Source organism: Nomascus leucogenys, chromosome 8 (assembly GCF_006542625.1).
Source record: "Nomascus leucogenys isolate Asia chromosome 8, Asia_NLE_v1, whole genome shotgun sequence".
NCBI lineage: Eukaryota > Metazoa > Chordata > Mammalia > Primates > Hylobatidae > Nomascus > Nomascus leucogenys.
This window is the reverse complement of record NC_044388.1, coordinates 23861573-23880284: the sequence shown is the minus strand read 5'-3', so window position 1 is coordinate 23880284 and position 18712 is coordinate 23861573. Positions and strand designations below refer to the sequence as shown.

Here is an 18712-nt window from a genome sequence, read left to right as displayed (position 1 = left end):
AGACCATCCTGGCTAACACGGTGAAACCCCGTCTCTACTAAAAAATACAAAAAAAAAATTACCCGGGCGCGGTGGTGGGTGCCTGTAGTCCCAGCTACTAGGGAGGCTGGGGAAGAAGAATGGTGTGAACCCGGGAGGTGGAGCTTGCAGTGAGCCAAGATTGTGCCACTGCACTCCAGCCTGGGCGACAGAGCGAGACTCCGTCTCAAAAAAAAAAAAAATAGTAAGAAAGAAAGAGATAAGTAGTAATGTAGACAGCTTTGGATCACCAATTGGTGATGAAGAAAATAACAAAGTCTCCATCTTATAGTTTCTATGTTCATGATGACACTAAGTTATTAGCTAAAATGAGAGGGAAAGAAATGAAAGTAAAACAAATTTTAAAATACTGAATAATTTTTTTAATGTAGAATTATGGAGTCTTTGAGGTCTGATGTTTTGATTTATTCCTCAGCTGTGAGGCATAAGCTATATCTGCTGCCTTCTTCATAAGCAGATATGGAAAGGGCAAGAAAAGTCAAACCAAGGTTAGAATTTTACGAAGTTTATACAGCAGAAGGAGACAGGGCAAGAGCATTTGAATATTTGGAAGGGAGAAATTAAGTTAATGAATCATGAAATCTAAGCTAGAAAGGAAGGAAAGTGGTAAGAGAAATGAGTTGAAGGATTATGAGTAAGAAACAGGATCAATGGATTTACTGCCATGAAGTAGGAAGTAGCAGAATTATGGGAAGTTGTGGTTGGAGAGAAGAACATATGCATTTGAGATTTTGGAGTGGGTGGAGATGGAAAGGTCACTGCAAAGAGAAGAAGCTGACAAGCCAGGTTCCCAAGAATGATGACAGGAAATAAAGATACTGAGGCCAAACCAGGAGCGGTGGCTCATGCCTGTAATCCCAGCACTTTGGGAGGCCTAGGCAGGCAGATCATCTGAGGTCAGGAGTTCGAGATGAGCCTGGCCAACATGGTGAAACCCCACCTCTACTGAAAATACAAAAATTAGCTAGGCGTGGTGGCGTGCACCTGTAATTCCAGCTACTTAGGAGGCTGAGGCAGAAGAATTGCTTGAACCCGGGAGGCAGAGGTTGCAGTGAGCTGAGATCGTGCCACTGCAATCCAGCCTGGGTGACAGATTGAGACTCCATCTCAAAACCAAGACTCTATCTCAAAAAAAAAAAAAAAAATGCTGAGGCCAAAAGTTAGTGAAAGATGGAAAGTGGCTAGGAAAAGATCTGTAAATGATCACCATGGGAAAAAGATGATGATCTATCTAGAAGGATTGAGCCTCAAAGATGCTGTGTAGGAGGAAGAAGGGAAACTTTGATTTAAAGATAGCATAGTGTAGAGGGGGACACGATGTCTCCTCCCGGTTGTGAAGGGTAGAATGTGCTAAGAAAAAGAGAGAGCAAGAGGGTTGCTGAGTAATGAGGTCCTCAGAGGACATCCAGGTTTTAGTCCAAGTGGTTATGTTAACATTTTATTGGAGAATATGAGGGTGTAGTGCTGTTTATCTCCCAAAAGAGAGGTCAAGATTTGAAAATGAGGGAAGTGGATGGCTGTGCCAAAGTTGTCCAGGGGTAAGAGTTCAAAGAATCGAGAATGAGAAAAGAACAAGTAGAATTGTGAGGTATGATGGAATTATTCCTAGGTACTGCATTTTCTATAAACACAGCCACCATCATGTCTATTATTGAGTATCCACAATGTATGAGGCATGTATTGTATACGCATTATCTCATTTAAACTTCACAACAAACTGTGAGGAAAGTTGCCTCATTGTCTATTTCACAAAGGATGAAATTCAGATTTAGAGAGACCATGTAACTTGCCCCAAAATATACAGATTTTAAATGACAGAGCTTAACCACTATTTTATATTGCCCATCACTTAGTAAGAGATGTATTCCTGAATGCGTTGATCACAATCTGAATTTTTGTAAACCATGCAAGAGCTGCAATTCACAACGTTTCTGGGAATACTACTGTGAATCTTTTGTTAATGCAAAAATAACTGCCCCAAATGGACACCTCCTCAGTAATCTGTTTGCCCAATCTCAATATTATTGAAGCATGATTAATTTTCATTGGAAGGTATAGTTACATGGTATTCTAGGTCAGAGATGATCAAAGCTTTTTACGGACAATAAGTTTTCTCTCTAACTAAGAAAAAAAAGAACTCAATAAGGTCAGTGGCAAAAGCAAGAATTACACCAAGGTATTATGACACTACTCACTATAAAACATTGCAATTCCTTACTCATTAGCAGAGTTTTATTTTTCATGGGATGTATTTCAAATGAGGATATGCTAAAAGTAGAAAACAATACATACGGGTTCATTAGTCTTGCTCTTTTAAAGATAAATGCTGTATGTGGGATAAATGCTGTGAGCAAGAAATTATAAGCAGGTTCCCATATGCTAGATAGCTATTTCCACAGCTCCTATCATCATGGTTTCTGGGCACTTTGACAGATAGATGAGGCTAATTCAGGCAACGCAGTACATTCAGAGAGTAGGTGAAAATCCTCTTTCTCTTTTGCTCCCTGCCTCAAAAAAACAATAATTAATTGGAAAGCTAAAAGAATGAAAGATTTCCTAGAATAGAAAACTAACAGAAAAGCCATGCAGAAGAAGCAAGTTTTAATCTTTCGGTTACAAGTAATAATGTTGACTATATTACCCTTTGATCAAGGTGTTTGGGAATCCATCCTAAGTAAATAATCCTCAATGTGGAAAACATTGTATGCTAATCATCACAGCATTAGATAGGGGAAAAATACAAGAGCAAACAAGAAAGAAAAGTGTTCAAAAGTAGGAGATAATTGTGAATAATTTATGATATATATTCTCTGAATATTGTGTACAGTTAAAATCACATAGCAAAAACTGTGCACAAATCATAAGAATTTCATTCTTTGGAAAAATCCTTAAAATATAATGTTAAATGAAGAAAGTAGACTACAATATTATATAAATAATGTGATTAATACTGTAAAAAGAAAAATACAAAGCACAGAGAAACAATTGGGTTTGAGTGTTGATACAGGAGTAATTTTTTTATTATTTTAATTTTTCTGTATTTTTTAAATTTCCTTTAAGAAAAATTTCTTATTTTTAAACATAAATAATAATGTAGGAATTTGGAGATTTAAGAGCTTGAAATTCTACCAACAATCACATTTTTAAAATCCATTCATATGGATTTTTAATAAGTATCCCACTACTGGCAAACCCTGCAGTATTTTTAATAACATTTTAATCACATTTTCCCAGTTTTTGCCTATGTTAAAGCGCATTAAAATGTGGACAGTTTGATGAATTTTGACAATTGTACACACCCATGTAACCACACTACAATCAAGATAGAGGACATGTCCATCATTCCCAACAGTTTATTTAAGTGCCTTCCCAGTCAAATCTTCCCCCACTTCTTGAACAGGAAACAACTGATCTATTTTCTATTACTATGATTAGTCACTGTTCCTGTTCTAGAATTTTATGTAAGTGGAATTGTACAGTTTGTATTCTTTTCTCTCTGGCCCCATTCACTCGGCATCATGTTTTGAGGTCAATTCACCTTGTTGCATATATCAATAGTTTGTTCCTTTGTACTGCTGTGTATGCATATGCCACATTGTGTGTGTGTACCACATATGTTGATCTATTCACTTGTTAATGGTCACTTAGGTTGTTTTCATTTGGAAAGATGTTTTGGACATTTGTGTTCAAATCTTTCTATGGATATATGTTTTCATTTCTTTTTTTTTAATTTTATTTTTCTGTAAGTTATTGGGGTACAGGTGGTATTTGGCTACCTGAGTAAGTTCTTTAGTGGTGATTTGTGAGATCCTGGTGCACCCATTACCCAAGCAGTGTACACTGCACTGTATATGTTGTATTTTATCCCTTGCCCCCTCCCCCACCCACCCACCCACTCTTTCCTCCAAGTCCCCAAAGTCCACTGTATCATTCTTATGCCTTTGCATCCTCTTGGGTCCAAGAGGTATGCCTGGCGTCCTACCAGGGAAATTCCTATGCTGTATGGTAAGTGCATATTTAACTTAAGGTTTAAATAAAAAAAAAACTTCCATGTAGTTTTTTTAAGTGGTTTTAACCATAAAGCTTACAAGTGAAAATCTTTTCAACCTTAGAATAGGCGAAAATTTTTTAGAGGGGATGCAAAAAGCACAAGCCATAAAAGAAAAAAATATATATATATAGGACATCATCAAAGTTAAAAATTTCTGTCCTTCTAAAGACAGCACTAAGGAAACAAAAGACAAGCAGCAGACTGGGAGAAAATATTTACAATATATATATGTGAAAAAGAATTTGCATTTGAATACATAAATAACTTTTACTAGTCAATGATAAGAACTCAAACACCCAATGAAAACATAGGCAAAAGACTTGAACAGATATTTCTTCAAAGAAGATAAACATATGGCAAAAAAAGCATCTGAATAAATGCTCAATATCATTAGTCATCAGGGAAATGCAAATTAGAACAATGATGAAATGCCACTACACTTCTACGAAAATGTCTACAGTTATAAAGATTGATAATACTAAATGCTGGTGAGTATGTGGAGCAACTGGAACTCTCAGACAGTGTGTATTTTTAGTGGAATGATTCATCTCACATTGGTTTCTTAAACAAGTGAAGAATTATTCCTTTAAGTCGGGGCCTGAGATTTAATTAATGTTCATATTTATTCCTTTTCTCATTATACCTTCAGATTTTGCTAATTTCCATGGCTGGATTATTGTATATAACCTAGCTAAATATGAAATGGTCTCTACATCAGGAAAGAAACAATTGTTATTGGCCTGGTAAGTTATTTTAAGATATCATCTCTATAACTACCAATTCATACATTCAATACCTCATTCTATCTTTGTTCTATTTTAATTTTCATAAATCATTTTGGAGCCATACTGTGTCTCTTTCTTACCATGTAAATCTTGTAATGCCTTTGGTCAAAAGTAATAAAATTCAAATCAAACACAATTAGCAATTCATGAGTTATCTTTCAGTTTATAACATCAATTCCAAAAGCTGACTCAATTTATAGACTCAATTAGAATGTCAACTGTGCTAGGTTGTGGAGTTTGAACTGTGACATTGGAAAAATTCAAATATAGTTTTATTTACTCTAGAACTTTAATTTCCTGTAATCCTCTCACAATCTATAAGACAGCGCAATGATCTCTTTGAAGTGAAAACAGAATCACTCCTCAATTTTACTTCCCTACAAGTCTTATTTGCTCTATTTTTATGTTACTGTGATTTTCCAAACCTAAAATAATGATTTAAAGTACAACTGCGAGGAAAACAATTTAATATGTATTTTTTATATTCCAGAATAATTAAATTCCCACAATATTTTAATGATTTGGGAGATAATTAAACATAACATGTGATATCTAAGTTCAGCTATCACATGCATTCTGTGGTTTCCTAAATTTTCTGTGGATTTTGCTCTATATCAACTTACTGTCTCATTTTCAGTACCAATATTGATGGGCTCCACTTCATTGTTCAGTCCTTCCCAAATGTATTTAAAATGTAGTCACACATAGATTAAATCATATGTCAGAATTGTTCGTGGTACATCCTGTACATTCCTAAAGAAAGATATTTAATTAATTAAGAAAAAATAGTAGCATTCTGTAGGAAAAGCAAAAAATGCAAGATCAAAACTCCAGCTAAACTCTTTAAGCCATTATGAGTGACCTCTAAACCACAAACAATGTTAAATTCTTGGGAAAACTTTGCTTAACTGGCACTTACAATGCATATTAACTTAGAAGTACAACCCTGCCAAAAATATAAACCACTCAGTGTTTATAAATATGAAAAGAAAATTAGCACATGAGCAAAAGGAAAAACACATCTTTGGTGTCAACCTTTCTGTGAACTTCTCTATTGTGATTACAGTTGTGTTTGCTGGGTTTTGCAGAGGTGTGATGGACAGGGGGAAATGTACACCTGGAGGGAATTGTGCAGCTGTCAATAGTTGCACACTGGAACTATGGTAGGTATAATTTTGTTCATTGTTTGTATTTCCTGATTCACAGAGCCCCTTAAAGTCACTGCAAAGGGAGCAAGTCTTACAGAGGTTCCCAACCCTGTCTGCCTATGAGACTCACTAGAGTGTTTTCAAAAATATTCAAATGCCTGATTCTTTCTACAGGTTAATGAAATAAGAAACTCTGAGCATGGAGCCTGGATATCAGTATTTTCTAATAACAGCTGGTGATTCTGATGCATAGTTAGGTCTAAAAAAAACTGTATTAAAGCAAACGTTAGTAACTGTTTCCAGCCCAGGCTTCTAAGATGATAGAGAGAGTAGGGACAGGATTGAAGGGCCCAAAGCTATTTCCAATTTATCAGAAAGTCCAAGAGAATTATACATGCAACCTACAATATCCAGGTTTTGTGTTGGTTGGTTGGATGGATGGTTGATCTGTAATTATATTGCATCACTATTGTATTGTGAAAGACAGTTGATGAACATAAAATGAAGAAATGAATTATTACATAAGAAAATATTTTTAGTACAATGGTTTAACCATTGACTCCATTTTGGAAAAAACTAAAAACAGGATCTCTGAGAGATAGCTGTGGCTTTTGCCTATACAATATCCATTCTCCTTCTTTTGAAAACAACACCTCAATTTTGTAATGGGGAAATATCTCTTCCCCAATGTCAGTCTGAGTCTGATTGAATGTATCATCTAATTCTGGGATGAACATGTGACTCAGACCTGGATAATGCCAGTATTACAACCCTTTGGCCAGAATAATGATTCAAACCCATGAAGATGATCTGAGTCAAGCCATGAGAGTGATCAAAAGTCAGCCCTGATACTTTCTAGAGTAGTAAAAAGGAAACTTGAGCCACAAATGAGAGAAGTCTGTGTTACTAAAAAGGCAATGAGGACAAAAGCAGAGACTAGCAAAGAAGACAATGAAACTGGTCTTGTGTTCATGGACTTGTCAGTTATGTAACTCGGTAAATTTAATTTTGTTACTTTTGTTCATTCATTCATTTATTTGAGGAAAGCAAATTTGAATTGAAATTCTGTTATCAGAAACCAACAAGTTCTAATAAATATAAGATCTTGTATTAGTGAAATTATCAGAACCATTAGGACATCTAGAGATACTTTACTATTCTATTTTTCTTTGTTCATTTGCTTGTTTGTTCAGACAAACTAAAGCTTTAATTTCCCAGAATTAGAACTTCAAGCAAATTTCTAGTCAATCATTCAATCCATCAACAAGTATTTAATGAACTCATTTGTGCCTATCACTCTGCTAGGCATGAAAAAATGAAACTAAGTGGAAGGCCTGGTCCCCGCCTCCAGTAAGCTTACAAACTAGTCAGAAAGACATAGTAAGTATATTAGAAATAACTTGGAGAGAAGAAAGCTCACAAGTTTCACTCTAAAGGAATGTTAATTAACATGCTTCAAGTGTTTTATGTGAGCCAAACATATGAAACATTTTAGAAGGATCCTAAGAAATAAATAGTACAACCACTGCCCTCAAGGAGCTTATATAGACATAAAACACTGATTGCACAGATTATTTAAGTGCATTATAAAGCAACATGCTGTAACATAATAATAAAAACAATACCTCAGAATTAAGTTCTGAATAAGTAGCATGGTAATTGCTAATTTACTCTAAAAGCTCAATTTCTTCCATGACTCCCAAGGGCCACCAACTTAAATTTCACAGGTTGGTGTTTACACCTAAACACTGGATCTGTAGGATTGGGGGGTGTTTTCCCAACTCTACCACAAATTCCAGCACTTCTGTGTAGGAATAGATCATCTTCTAAAAAATAAAACCAAACAACTTTTCATAATTCTCCAATTCTCCATTATTCTACAATTTTTCATTATTCTCTAATTCTCCATTATTCTACAATTTTTCCTCATTCTGCAATTGTTTGGTATCCTTTAATTTTTCTTCATTTTTCTAACTCTCTACCAATTCTCTATACTGTTTACAGTTCAGTTTCCAAAGTTTTCCAAGGGTAGCATAATCTAGTTCTTGTGCTAAAGATATAGAAGGAGGAAGTGAAACAATGACCACAGGAAAGTAGAATTAGATTCATGTTGACAAAATCTGTTTCTTTCCTCTTTTTCTTCTTGTTTTCTTCTTCTCTTAAACCTCCAAATCCAGACTTTCTTGACAACAAACTATTATTGGATGAAGACTAGCTTTTGTACTCCAAAAGAGTAGTCTCTTAATCCAAATGACTTCCAAGCATATGTGCATGTGTGTTTATGTGTAACTGTATCTGTGTACGTGTGTGTATGTGTATGCATTGAGGGTTAAGATTTCAGACTCTGGAGCGGGGAGGAGTACCTGGAAAGACTAGGAATGAAATTTACCAAACATGGGTCCTTATTTACTTTACGTACTCCTTCATCACTTCTTCTAGGGGGGCAGGGGAGGGGTAGATTAGATTAGTACTGCAAATATGTACCAAGAACACAAAGAATATCTCAGTAATGGAATCAGAGAAAATCCAATAATTAAATGTTCCCTAGTGTCTATTCTGCTGCCTTACTTCCTTAATTTTCCTTTTCAATTCTTATTAACCTTTCTGTTAATGTGTGGATAGGAGAACATGAGACACTGAAAGGGAAATTACATGATTTGGCTATGTATAACTCTTATTTTTAAATAAAAAGTTGACATTTAATTGAGAGATGGAATAATAAGGTTAAAATGTTAGCCAATGTGATCCCCACCCACACACCCAGAATGGGCTCTTACCATGTCTTTGGCTTACTCTCTGCTTAGCCAGTTAAGCTGTTCTCATCTGATTATTTCAGAGAAGGGATCTGACAACATAAAACACAGAAAAAAAGTAATCACTTCTTGGGTTTTGAATTCAGAAGTCTAAACAATGAGGCAAAAGAGCAGAAAGGAGTCTTCTATATAAGAATCATAATATAGCAAACAATTTAGGATAAAATATGATGAAGTGCACAACTTTCCCTAGGTTTCCATTCCATGGCCAATTTAGAAAACAATATTCCCTGCATGTTGATAGAAGTCAAAGCAAATTTTTTAAAATACCCACTTAATGCCCCATGGAGGCTAGGAAGAAACTGTATCAACTAACGAGCAAAATAACCAGCTAACATCATAATGACAGGATCAAATTCACACATAACAATGTTAATTTTAAATGTAAATGGGCTAAATGCTCCAATTAAAAGACACAGACGGCAAATTGGATAAAGAGTCAAGACCCATCAGTGTGCTGTATTCAGGAAACCCATCTCACATGCAGAGACACACATAGGCTCAAAATAAAAGAATGGAGGAAGATCTACCAAGCAAATGGAAAACAAAAAAAGGCAGGAGTTGCAATCCTAGTCTCTGATAAAATAGACTTTAAACCAACAAAGATCAAAAGAGACAAAGAAGGCCATTACATAATGGTAAAGGGATCAATTCAACAAGAAAAGCTAACTATCCTAAATATATATGCACCCAATACAGGAGCACCCAGATTCATAAAGCAAGTCCTGAGTGACCCACAAAGAGACTTAGACTCCCACACAATAATAATGGGAGAGTTTAACACCCCACTGTCAACATTAGACAGATCAACGAGACAGAAAGTTAACAAGGATACCCAGGAATTGAACTTAGCTCTGCACCAAGTGGACCTAATAGACATCTACAGAACTGTCCACCCCAAATCAACAGAATATACATTTTTTTCAGCACCACATCACACCTATTCCAAAATTGACCACATAGTTGGAAGTAAAGCTCTCTTCAGCAAATGGAAAAGAACAGAAATTATAACAAACTGTCTCTCAGACCACAGTGCAATCAAACTAGAACTCAGGATTAAGAAACTCACTCAAAACCGCTCAACTACACAGCAACTGAACAACCTGCTCCTGAATGACTACTGGGTACATAACAAAATGAAGGCAGAAATAAAGATGTTCTTTGAAACCAACGAGAACAAAGACACAACATACCAGAAGCTCTGGGACACATTCAAAGCAGTGTGTAGAGGGAAATTTATAGCACTAAATGCCCACAAGAGAAAGCAGGAAAGATCCAAAATTGACACCCTAACATCACAATTAAAAGAACTAGAAAAGCAAGAGCAAACACATTCAAAAGCTAGTAGAAGGCAAGAAATAACTAAAATCAGAGCAGAACTGAAGGAAATAGAGACACAAAAGCCCTTCAAAAAATTAATGAATCCAGGAGCTGGTTATTTGAAAAGATCAACAAAATTGATAGACTGCTCACAAGACTAATGAAGAAAAGAGAGAAGAATCAAATAGACGCAATAAAAAATGATAAAGGGGATATCACCACCAATCCCACAGAAATACAAACTACCATCAGGGAATACTACAAACACCTCTACGCAAATAAACTAGAAAATCTAGAAGAAGTGGATAAATTCCTCGACACATACACCCTCCCAAGACTAAACCAGGAAGAAGTTGAATCTCTGAATAGACCAATAACAGGCTCTGAAATTGTGGCAATAATCAATAGCTTACCAACCAAAAAGAGTCCAGGACCAGATGGATTCACAGCCGAATTCTACCAGAGGTACAAGGAAGAACTGGTACCATTCCTTCTGAAACTATTCCAATCAATAGAAAAAGAGGGAATCCTCCCTAACTCATTTTATGAGGCCAGCATCATCCTGATACCAAAGCTGGGGAGAGATACAACCAAAAAAGAGAATTTTAGACCAATATCCTTGATGAACATTGATGCAAAAATCCTCAATAAAATACTGGCAAACAGAATGCAGCAGCACATCAAAAAGCTTATTCACCATGATCAAGTGGGCTTCATCCCTAGGATGCAAGGCTGGTTCAACATACACAAATCAATAAATGTAATCCAGCATATAAACAGAACCAAAGACAAAAACCACATGATTATCTCAATAGATGCAGAAAAGGCCTTTGACAAAATTCAACAACCCTGCATGCTAAAAACTCTCAATAAATTAGGTATTGATGGGACGTATCTCAAAGTAATACGAGCTGTCTATGACAAACCCACAGCCAATATCATACTGAATGGGCAAAAACTGGAAGCATTCCCTCTGAAAACTGGCGCAAGACAGGGATGCCCTCTCTCACCACTCCTATTCAACATAGTGTTGGAAGTTCTGGCCAGGGCAATTAGGCAGGAGAAGGAAATAAAGGGTATTCGATTAGGAAAAGAGGAAGTCAAATTGTCCCTGTTTGCAGATGACATGATTGTATATCTGGAAAACCCCATTGTCTCAGCCCCAAATCTCCTTAAGTTGATAAGCGACTTCAGCAAAGTCTCAGCATACAAAATCAATGTACAAAAATCACAAGCATTCTTATACACCAATAACAGACAAACAGAGAGCCAAATCATGAGTGAATTCCCATTCACAATTGGTTCAAAGAGAATAAAATACCTAGGAATCCAACTTACAAGGGATGTGAAGGACCTCTTCAAGGAGAACTACAAACCACTGCTCAATGAAATAAAAGAGGATACAAACAAATGGAAGAACATTCCATGCTCATGGGTTAGAAGAATCAATATCATGAAAATGGCCATACTGCCCAAGGTAATTTATAGATTCAATGCCATCCCCATCAAGCTACCAATGACTTTCTTCACAGAATTGGAAAAAACTACTTTAAAGTTCATATGGAACCAAAAAAGAGCCTGCATCGCCAAGTCAATCCTAAGCCAAAAGAACAAAGCTGGAGGCATCACACTACCTGACTTCAAACTATACTACAAGCCTACAGTAACCAAAACAGCATGGTACTGGTACCAAAACAGAGATATAGATCAATGGAACAGAACAGAGCCCTCAGAAATAACGCCCCATATCTACAACTATCTGATCTTTGACAAACCTGACAAAAACAAGCATTGGGGAAAGGATTCCCTATTTAATAAATGGTACTGGGAAAACTGGTTAGCCATATGTAGAAAGCTGAAACTGGATCCCATCCTTACACCTTATACAAAAATTAATTCAAGATGGATTAAAGACTTACATGTTAGACCTAAAACCATAAAAACCCTAGAAGAAAACCTAGGCATTACCATTCAGGACATAGGCATGGGCAAGGACTTCATGTCTAAAACACCAAAAGCAATGGCAACAAAAGCCAAAATTGACAAATGGGATCTCATTAAACTAAAGAGCTTCTGCACAGCAAAAGAAACTACCATCAGAGTGAATGGGCAAACTACAAAATGGGAGAAAATTTTCACAACCTACTCATCTGACAAAGGGCTAATATCCAGAATCTACAATGAACTCAAACAAATTTACAAGAAAAAAACAAACAACCCCATCAAAAAGTGGGCGAAGGACATGAACAGACACTTCTCAAAAGAAGACATTTATGCAGCCAAAAAACACACGAAAACATGCTCATCATCACTGGCCATCAGAGAAATGCAAATCAAAACCACAAGGAGATACCATCTCACACCAGTTAGAATGGCCATCATTTAAAAAGTCAGGAAACAACAGGTGCTGGAGAGGATGTGGAGAAATAGGAACACTTTTACACTGCTGGTGGGACTGTAAACTAGTTCAACCATTGTGGAAGTCTGTGTGGCGATTCCTCAGGGATCTAGAACTAGAAATACCATTCGACCCAGCCATCCCAGTACTGGGCATATACCCAAAGGACTATAAATCATGCTGCTATAAAGACACATGCACACGTATGTTTATTGTGGCACTATTCACAATAGCAAAGAGTTGGAACCAACCCAAATGTCCAACAACGATAGACTGGATTAAGAAAATGTGGCACGTATACACCATGGAATACTATGCAGCCATAAAAAATGATGAGTTCATGTCCTTTGTAGGGACATGGATGAAAATGGAAATCATCATTCTCAGCAAACTATTGCAAGGACAAAAAACCAAACACCGCATGTTCTCACTCATAGGTGGGAATTGAACAATGAGAACACATGGACACAGGAAGGGGAACATCACACTCCGGGGACTGATGTGGGGTGGGGTAGCATGAGGAGATACACCTAATGCTAAATGACAAGTTAATGGGTGCAGCAAACCAACATGGCACATGTATACATATGTAACAAACCTGCACATTGTGCACATGTACCCTAAAACTTAAAGTATAATAATAATAAAATAAAAAAGAAAAAATAAAAAAAATCATTTCCTATTAAAGCCAACATCTGGCCACTCTCAAAAAAAAAAATTATCTGCCTCCTCCATTAGCATATACAATTTATGAGGACAGGGATTATCTTCTTAGTCATCTTCAGTCTTCTGCTCCTACAACAGTACTTAGCACATGATAGTGGTTCACTAAATATTCTTTGGATGAATTAGCAAATCTCCATGCCCCTATATAGACTATATTTTTCTGTCTGACATATTACACCTTTTCTCTTGTTTTGCTCAAATTCACTTTTCTCAGCATGGATACATCTCCTTCATAAGGACTTTCCAGAAACTTCAGTTTGGGCTAATTGTTCCTCCTCTCTATTCTCATAGCACTGAATGTGTCATCACCCAGCAATTATCTGTCTATTAAAATTACATAAGTCTATGCCTGCCACTTGCACTAGATTTTAACATCTATGATAAAAGTAAGCATGTCTTCATTCAACAATTCAATAAGCATGTAGCAGGCATACAGGGCTAGGTACTGGGAATGCAACATAGAACAGACAGGCAAGGTTCCTATACTCAGATGCATTCAGTCAAATGTCTTACTCTTGGATGGACTCTCAACACTTAACACTGCTTGGCATATTGGGAGGATTAATGAGTGTCTCCATTTGGACCTATTACATTATATCTCATACTTGCAAAATGGTCTCTCCTTATATCACCTCTCACTGTCATCAGAATAAAGCATATGAAATTTGGAGATATTAACTTAGGTTTTCTTGTGTAGATTCTGCAACTTTACTCCTAATCACAAAAGTCAAAGGCATTCATGCATTTTTTTTTCCCATGGGAGGACCAAAAGAGTCCAAAGAGAATAAAGAAGTAAATTGAGCTTCTAGATTATTTTAAAATCAACTATATTGATATATAATTAACATAACACCAAATGTACCCATTTGAAGTGTACATTTTGATGATTTTTGGCTAATTTATTAACTCATGCAACCATTATCAAATGAAGATATAGAACATTTTCATCACCCCAGAAAGCTTCCCTACATTTTTCCCAGGCAACCCCATCAACATCTCCAGCCCCAGAGAGTCAACGGCTTGCTTTCTGTCCATTTAAATTAGACTTGTTTTTTCTAGTTTTATATAAATGGAATTATTTGGTATGTACTTTTTTTGATCTGACTACTTTTGCACAGTCTAATGTTTCTGAGGTTCATGTATACTATTGCTTGTATCAGCATTTCATTCTTTTTTATTGCTGAGTAGTATTACATTATATAGCTATAGCATGGTTTCTTTATCCATTTATCAGTTGATATTTAGGTTATTTCAATTTGGGGGTAATTATGAATAAAGTTTCCTGAACAGTTGTAAACAAGTCTTTGTTAGATAACTTTTGTTTGTCTGTTTTGTTTTATAACTTTTACTGCAATGTAACAATGAAGTAAACAGTAATTAGACACCTACTAATTTTTCCCCAAAACAAAACAAAATGTAAACAGGAAAATAACTCTGCCTATACTTGTACAGCTTCTCACATCATGTTAGAAGGGTCTCACATTCAATGATCAAGAAATTTTAAAATAGCAGTAATTATTTTCATTTTCAGAAAAGGTTCCCTTTCTCCCATCCCACCCCAAGTATTTAATATGAAAGAATGGGCTTCCTTACACATTAATTTTATACTTATTTTTGAAGCAGCAACAATTAACTATCAATAATTTGGCATTTCTATTTACAGTCACTACAAAATTCTTTTAAATTTCACAGTCATTATCCAGTGTTGCCATGAAACAGAGACTGTAAATTCTAGGTAGCTAAGATTTTTTCTGAAACCAATGTTAAGTCAAAGAAATATAAAGCAGGGCAATACATTAAGTTTCTGGATCTAGTACATAATAAAAAGAGTGAAACCAAGGAAAAGTTATCTACTGTTTTACAGAAGAAATAAAGACCTGCAAAAGCTGATTTTTGGTTGTATATAATATTTTACATGCTGTGTGAAGTTGCAGCATCTGCTAATTGAAGCAGATATGCACTGTATTTATCCCTGTCCTATATCCTAGATCCCTCCCTCCCCACCCGCAACAGTCTACTACCTTATACCACGTATTGTGGATATGAGCCCAAGTCATCCCAGACAATCCAGTGAACAAGTTGGTGTAATGCACTAGTGCGAAGTGTGAGATATAAAAAACTCCCTTTCTGTCTTCATCAAAGATCTGCTGTAGAAGAAAATCGGCACCCAAATTCTTATTCTTCTCACAGGCAAAATATGCTTGTATCACAAGTTCTTCAGGAAATCCTAATGCCTTTAACCTTTCTATAGCTTCTTTGTCCTGAGGCATTACTTGAATGTAGTTCATAGGACCATTTCCAGCTTCTGCAATTCCTCCACTGCCACCTCCATCTCCTCCTCTTTGACCACCAGCTTCTCGAACTGGTTCATTTAACATCTGAATGAAATGCTCGTGGTGTTGGCTAATTTGCTGAAGTAATTGAGGATTCTCTCAATATATCTACTGTAGTAACGCTGGAAGAAGGGAAGGATTCTGTTGAATAATTTGTCTCATCTGTTGAAACTGAGGCTGATTCCATAAAAATTCAAGGGGATGTTCCAGAACTTGTAGTCGTTGCTGTCGTAGTTGCTGCAGCTGCAGCCACTGTTGAAGACTGAGGAGCCCCAGTACTAGCTGCTTGGTGGGGGTCAATCACAACCTGACTTTATCTCCAGGGATTCCCATTAAAAGATATTCCACTGCCCCGTCAGGGTTGTTGAAACTGGCTCTTGGGGCTGCAATTACTTGCTCTTGTTCATAGTCCATTGACATGATCTCAGTTACCATATTCTCGTAAGACTGACCCGTCACAAGTGCACTCGTTGCATCTTCAAAAACGTTTGACCAAGAAGAATCTCCCAATGTACTATCAGTTGACGCCGGGCTAGTAGCCACTGGTGTCTCTGCTGGCTTTTCTGCAGGTTTCTCTTGTTTAGTTGCACTAGCAGGTGCAGGTTCAGAAGACACTGTCACTGATACTGGAGTGATGAATGCAGGTGTGAAAGTGGGAGCCAAAGCAGGGACAGGGGTTGGAGCCTGAGCCACAGTTGTTGCTGTGGAGGAAGTAACTGCTGTAGTGCTGGTGAGAGGTGACAGCATGCTGTCAGTCCTCACAGCCCTCGCTTGCTCTCGGTGCCTCCTCTGCCTGGGCTCCCACTTTGGTGGCACTTGAGGAGCCCTTCAGACCACCGCTGCACTGTGGGAGCCGCTTTCTGGGCTGGCTAAGGCGGGAGCCGGCTCCCTCAGCTTGCAGGGAGGTGTGGAGGGAGAGGCGCCAGCGGGAACCGGGGCTGCATGCAGCGCTTGCGGGCCAGCTGGAGTTCCGGGTGGGCGTGGGCTTGACGGGCCCTGCACTCGGAGCAGCTGGCCGGCCCTGCTGGCCCCAGGCAATGAGGGGCTTAGCACCCGGCCCAGCAGCTGCGGAGGGTGTACTTGGTCCCCCAGCAGTGCCAGTCCACTGGTGCTGCGCTCGATTTCTCGCCAGGCGTTAGCTGCCTTCCCTCGGGGCAGGCCTCGGGACTGCAGCCCGCCATGCCTGAGCCTTCCCCCGCCTCCGTGGGCTCCTGTGTGGCCTGAGCCTCCCCGACGAGCGCCAGCCCCTGCTCCAGGGCGCCCAGTCCCATCGACCACCCAAGGGCTGAGGAGTGCGAGCGCACAGCGTGGGACTGGCAGGCAGCTCCGCCTGCAGCCCCGGTGCAGGATCCACTGGGTGAAGCCAGCTGGGCTCCTGAGTTTGGTGGGGATGTGGAGAACCTTTATGTCTAGCTCAGGGATTGTAAACACACCAATATCTAGCTCAAGGTTTGTAAACACACCAATCAGCACCCTGTGTCTAGCTTGAGGTTTGTGGATGCACCAATCGACACTCTGTATCTAGCTGCTCTGGTGGGGCCTGGAGAACCTTTGTGTCGATACTCTGTATCTAACTGATCTGATGGGGACGTGGAGAACCTTTATGTCTAGCTCAGGGATTGTAAACGCACCAGTCAGTACCCTGTCAAAACAGACCACTCAGCTCTACCAATCAGCAGGACGTGGATGGGGCCAGATAAGAGACTAAAAGCAGGCTCCCCGAGCCAGCAGTGGCAACCCGCTGGGGTCCCCTTCCACACTGTGGTAGCTTTGTTCTTTCGCTCTTTGCAATAAATCTTGCTACTGCTCACTCTTTGGGTCCACACTGCTTTTACGAGCTGTAACGTTAACTCACCGCGAAGGTCTGCAGCTTCACTCCTGAAGCCAGCGAGACCACGAGCCCACCCGGAGGAACGAACAACTCCAGATGTGCCGCCTTAAGAGCTGTAACACTCACCCTGAAGGTCTGCAGCTTCACTCCTGAGCCAGCCAGACCACGAACCCACCAGAAGGAAGAAACTCCGAACACATCCGAACATCAGAAGGAACAAACTCCGGACATGCCGCCTTTAGAACTGTAACACTCACCGCGAGGGTCCACGGCTTCATTCTTGAAGTCAGTGAGGCCAAGAACCCACCAATTACGCACACACTGGCAGGAGCTGACTGCTGAGTTGTAGCTGGTGCTGGTGTGGACACTGCTTTGGGTTTGGTCACCATAACCACCACAAAGTTTTTCTCATCAATTTTATATTCTTTGAGAGCAGTATCATCATTGAGGATTTTGCTTGCATAAGTTAATTTTTGACCTGCTACCAGAGAGGCATCTTTTCCCTTTTCAGATTCTGTCTTCTCTTTCAGTGCTTTCACTGTCTCTTCGGGGTCAATGTCTATCTTGAAGGTGTGCAGCTGGAGGGTCTTCAGGGTGACCTGCATGGTGCCACTGCGAAGCTCGGCTGCCGGGCCTGTGTCGGGGTGCTGGCTGTTGGGCGGGGTCTGTGGCCTTGTTAGATAACTTTTTATTTCTCTTGGAATAATACTTAGATATGCAAGTGGTGAATTGTATAATAAATGTATAGTTATTTTAATAAGAAACTGCCAAAATGTTTCCAATGGGACTGAGCCATTTTGCATTCCCAGCAGGAAAGTATGAGAATTCTAGTTATTTCACATCCTTACTGACACTTGGTATTATTATTCTTTCTTATTTATGCCACTCTATTTCTTATAGACTTCATGGCAGGCTAGTGTCTGGATAACTAGAGCAGAATTCAGGGACACTTGGGCCTTATGGAATAACAAGAACTGATCTGCAAATGTGTTTGCATAGCAGCTTGATGAAGTCCATATAGTTGAGCCTGGAGCAAAAGAAAGTAGCCAAGACTTTCTGTATCCCAAGAGCTGAAACGGCAAAACAAAACCAAAAGGACTTTAGGATTTAGAAGATAAGGATGCACAGGATAAGGATGCAGCCAGAGATCGTGCTTGGACCACAAATGTCAGTAGTGAACACCAGCACAAAAATATGGAGAAGTAGTGATCTGATTAATGACTTGGGGGTGACAATATTACAGAGAACAAAAAGCCGCCTTCAGACTG

At 38.6% G+C, this 18712-nt stretch overlaps 1 pseudogene; it reads right to left on the bottom strand.

The window, feature by feature from the left end:
- Window positions 1–7744: 7744 nt before the first annotated feature.
- LOC100581927 lies at window positions 7745–18059 on the bottom strand (annotated as a pseudogene).
- Between the last annotated feature and the right edge of the window lie 653 nt (window positions 18060–18712).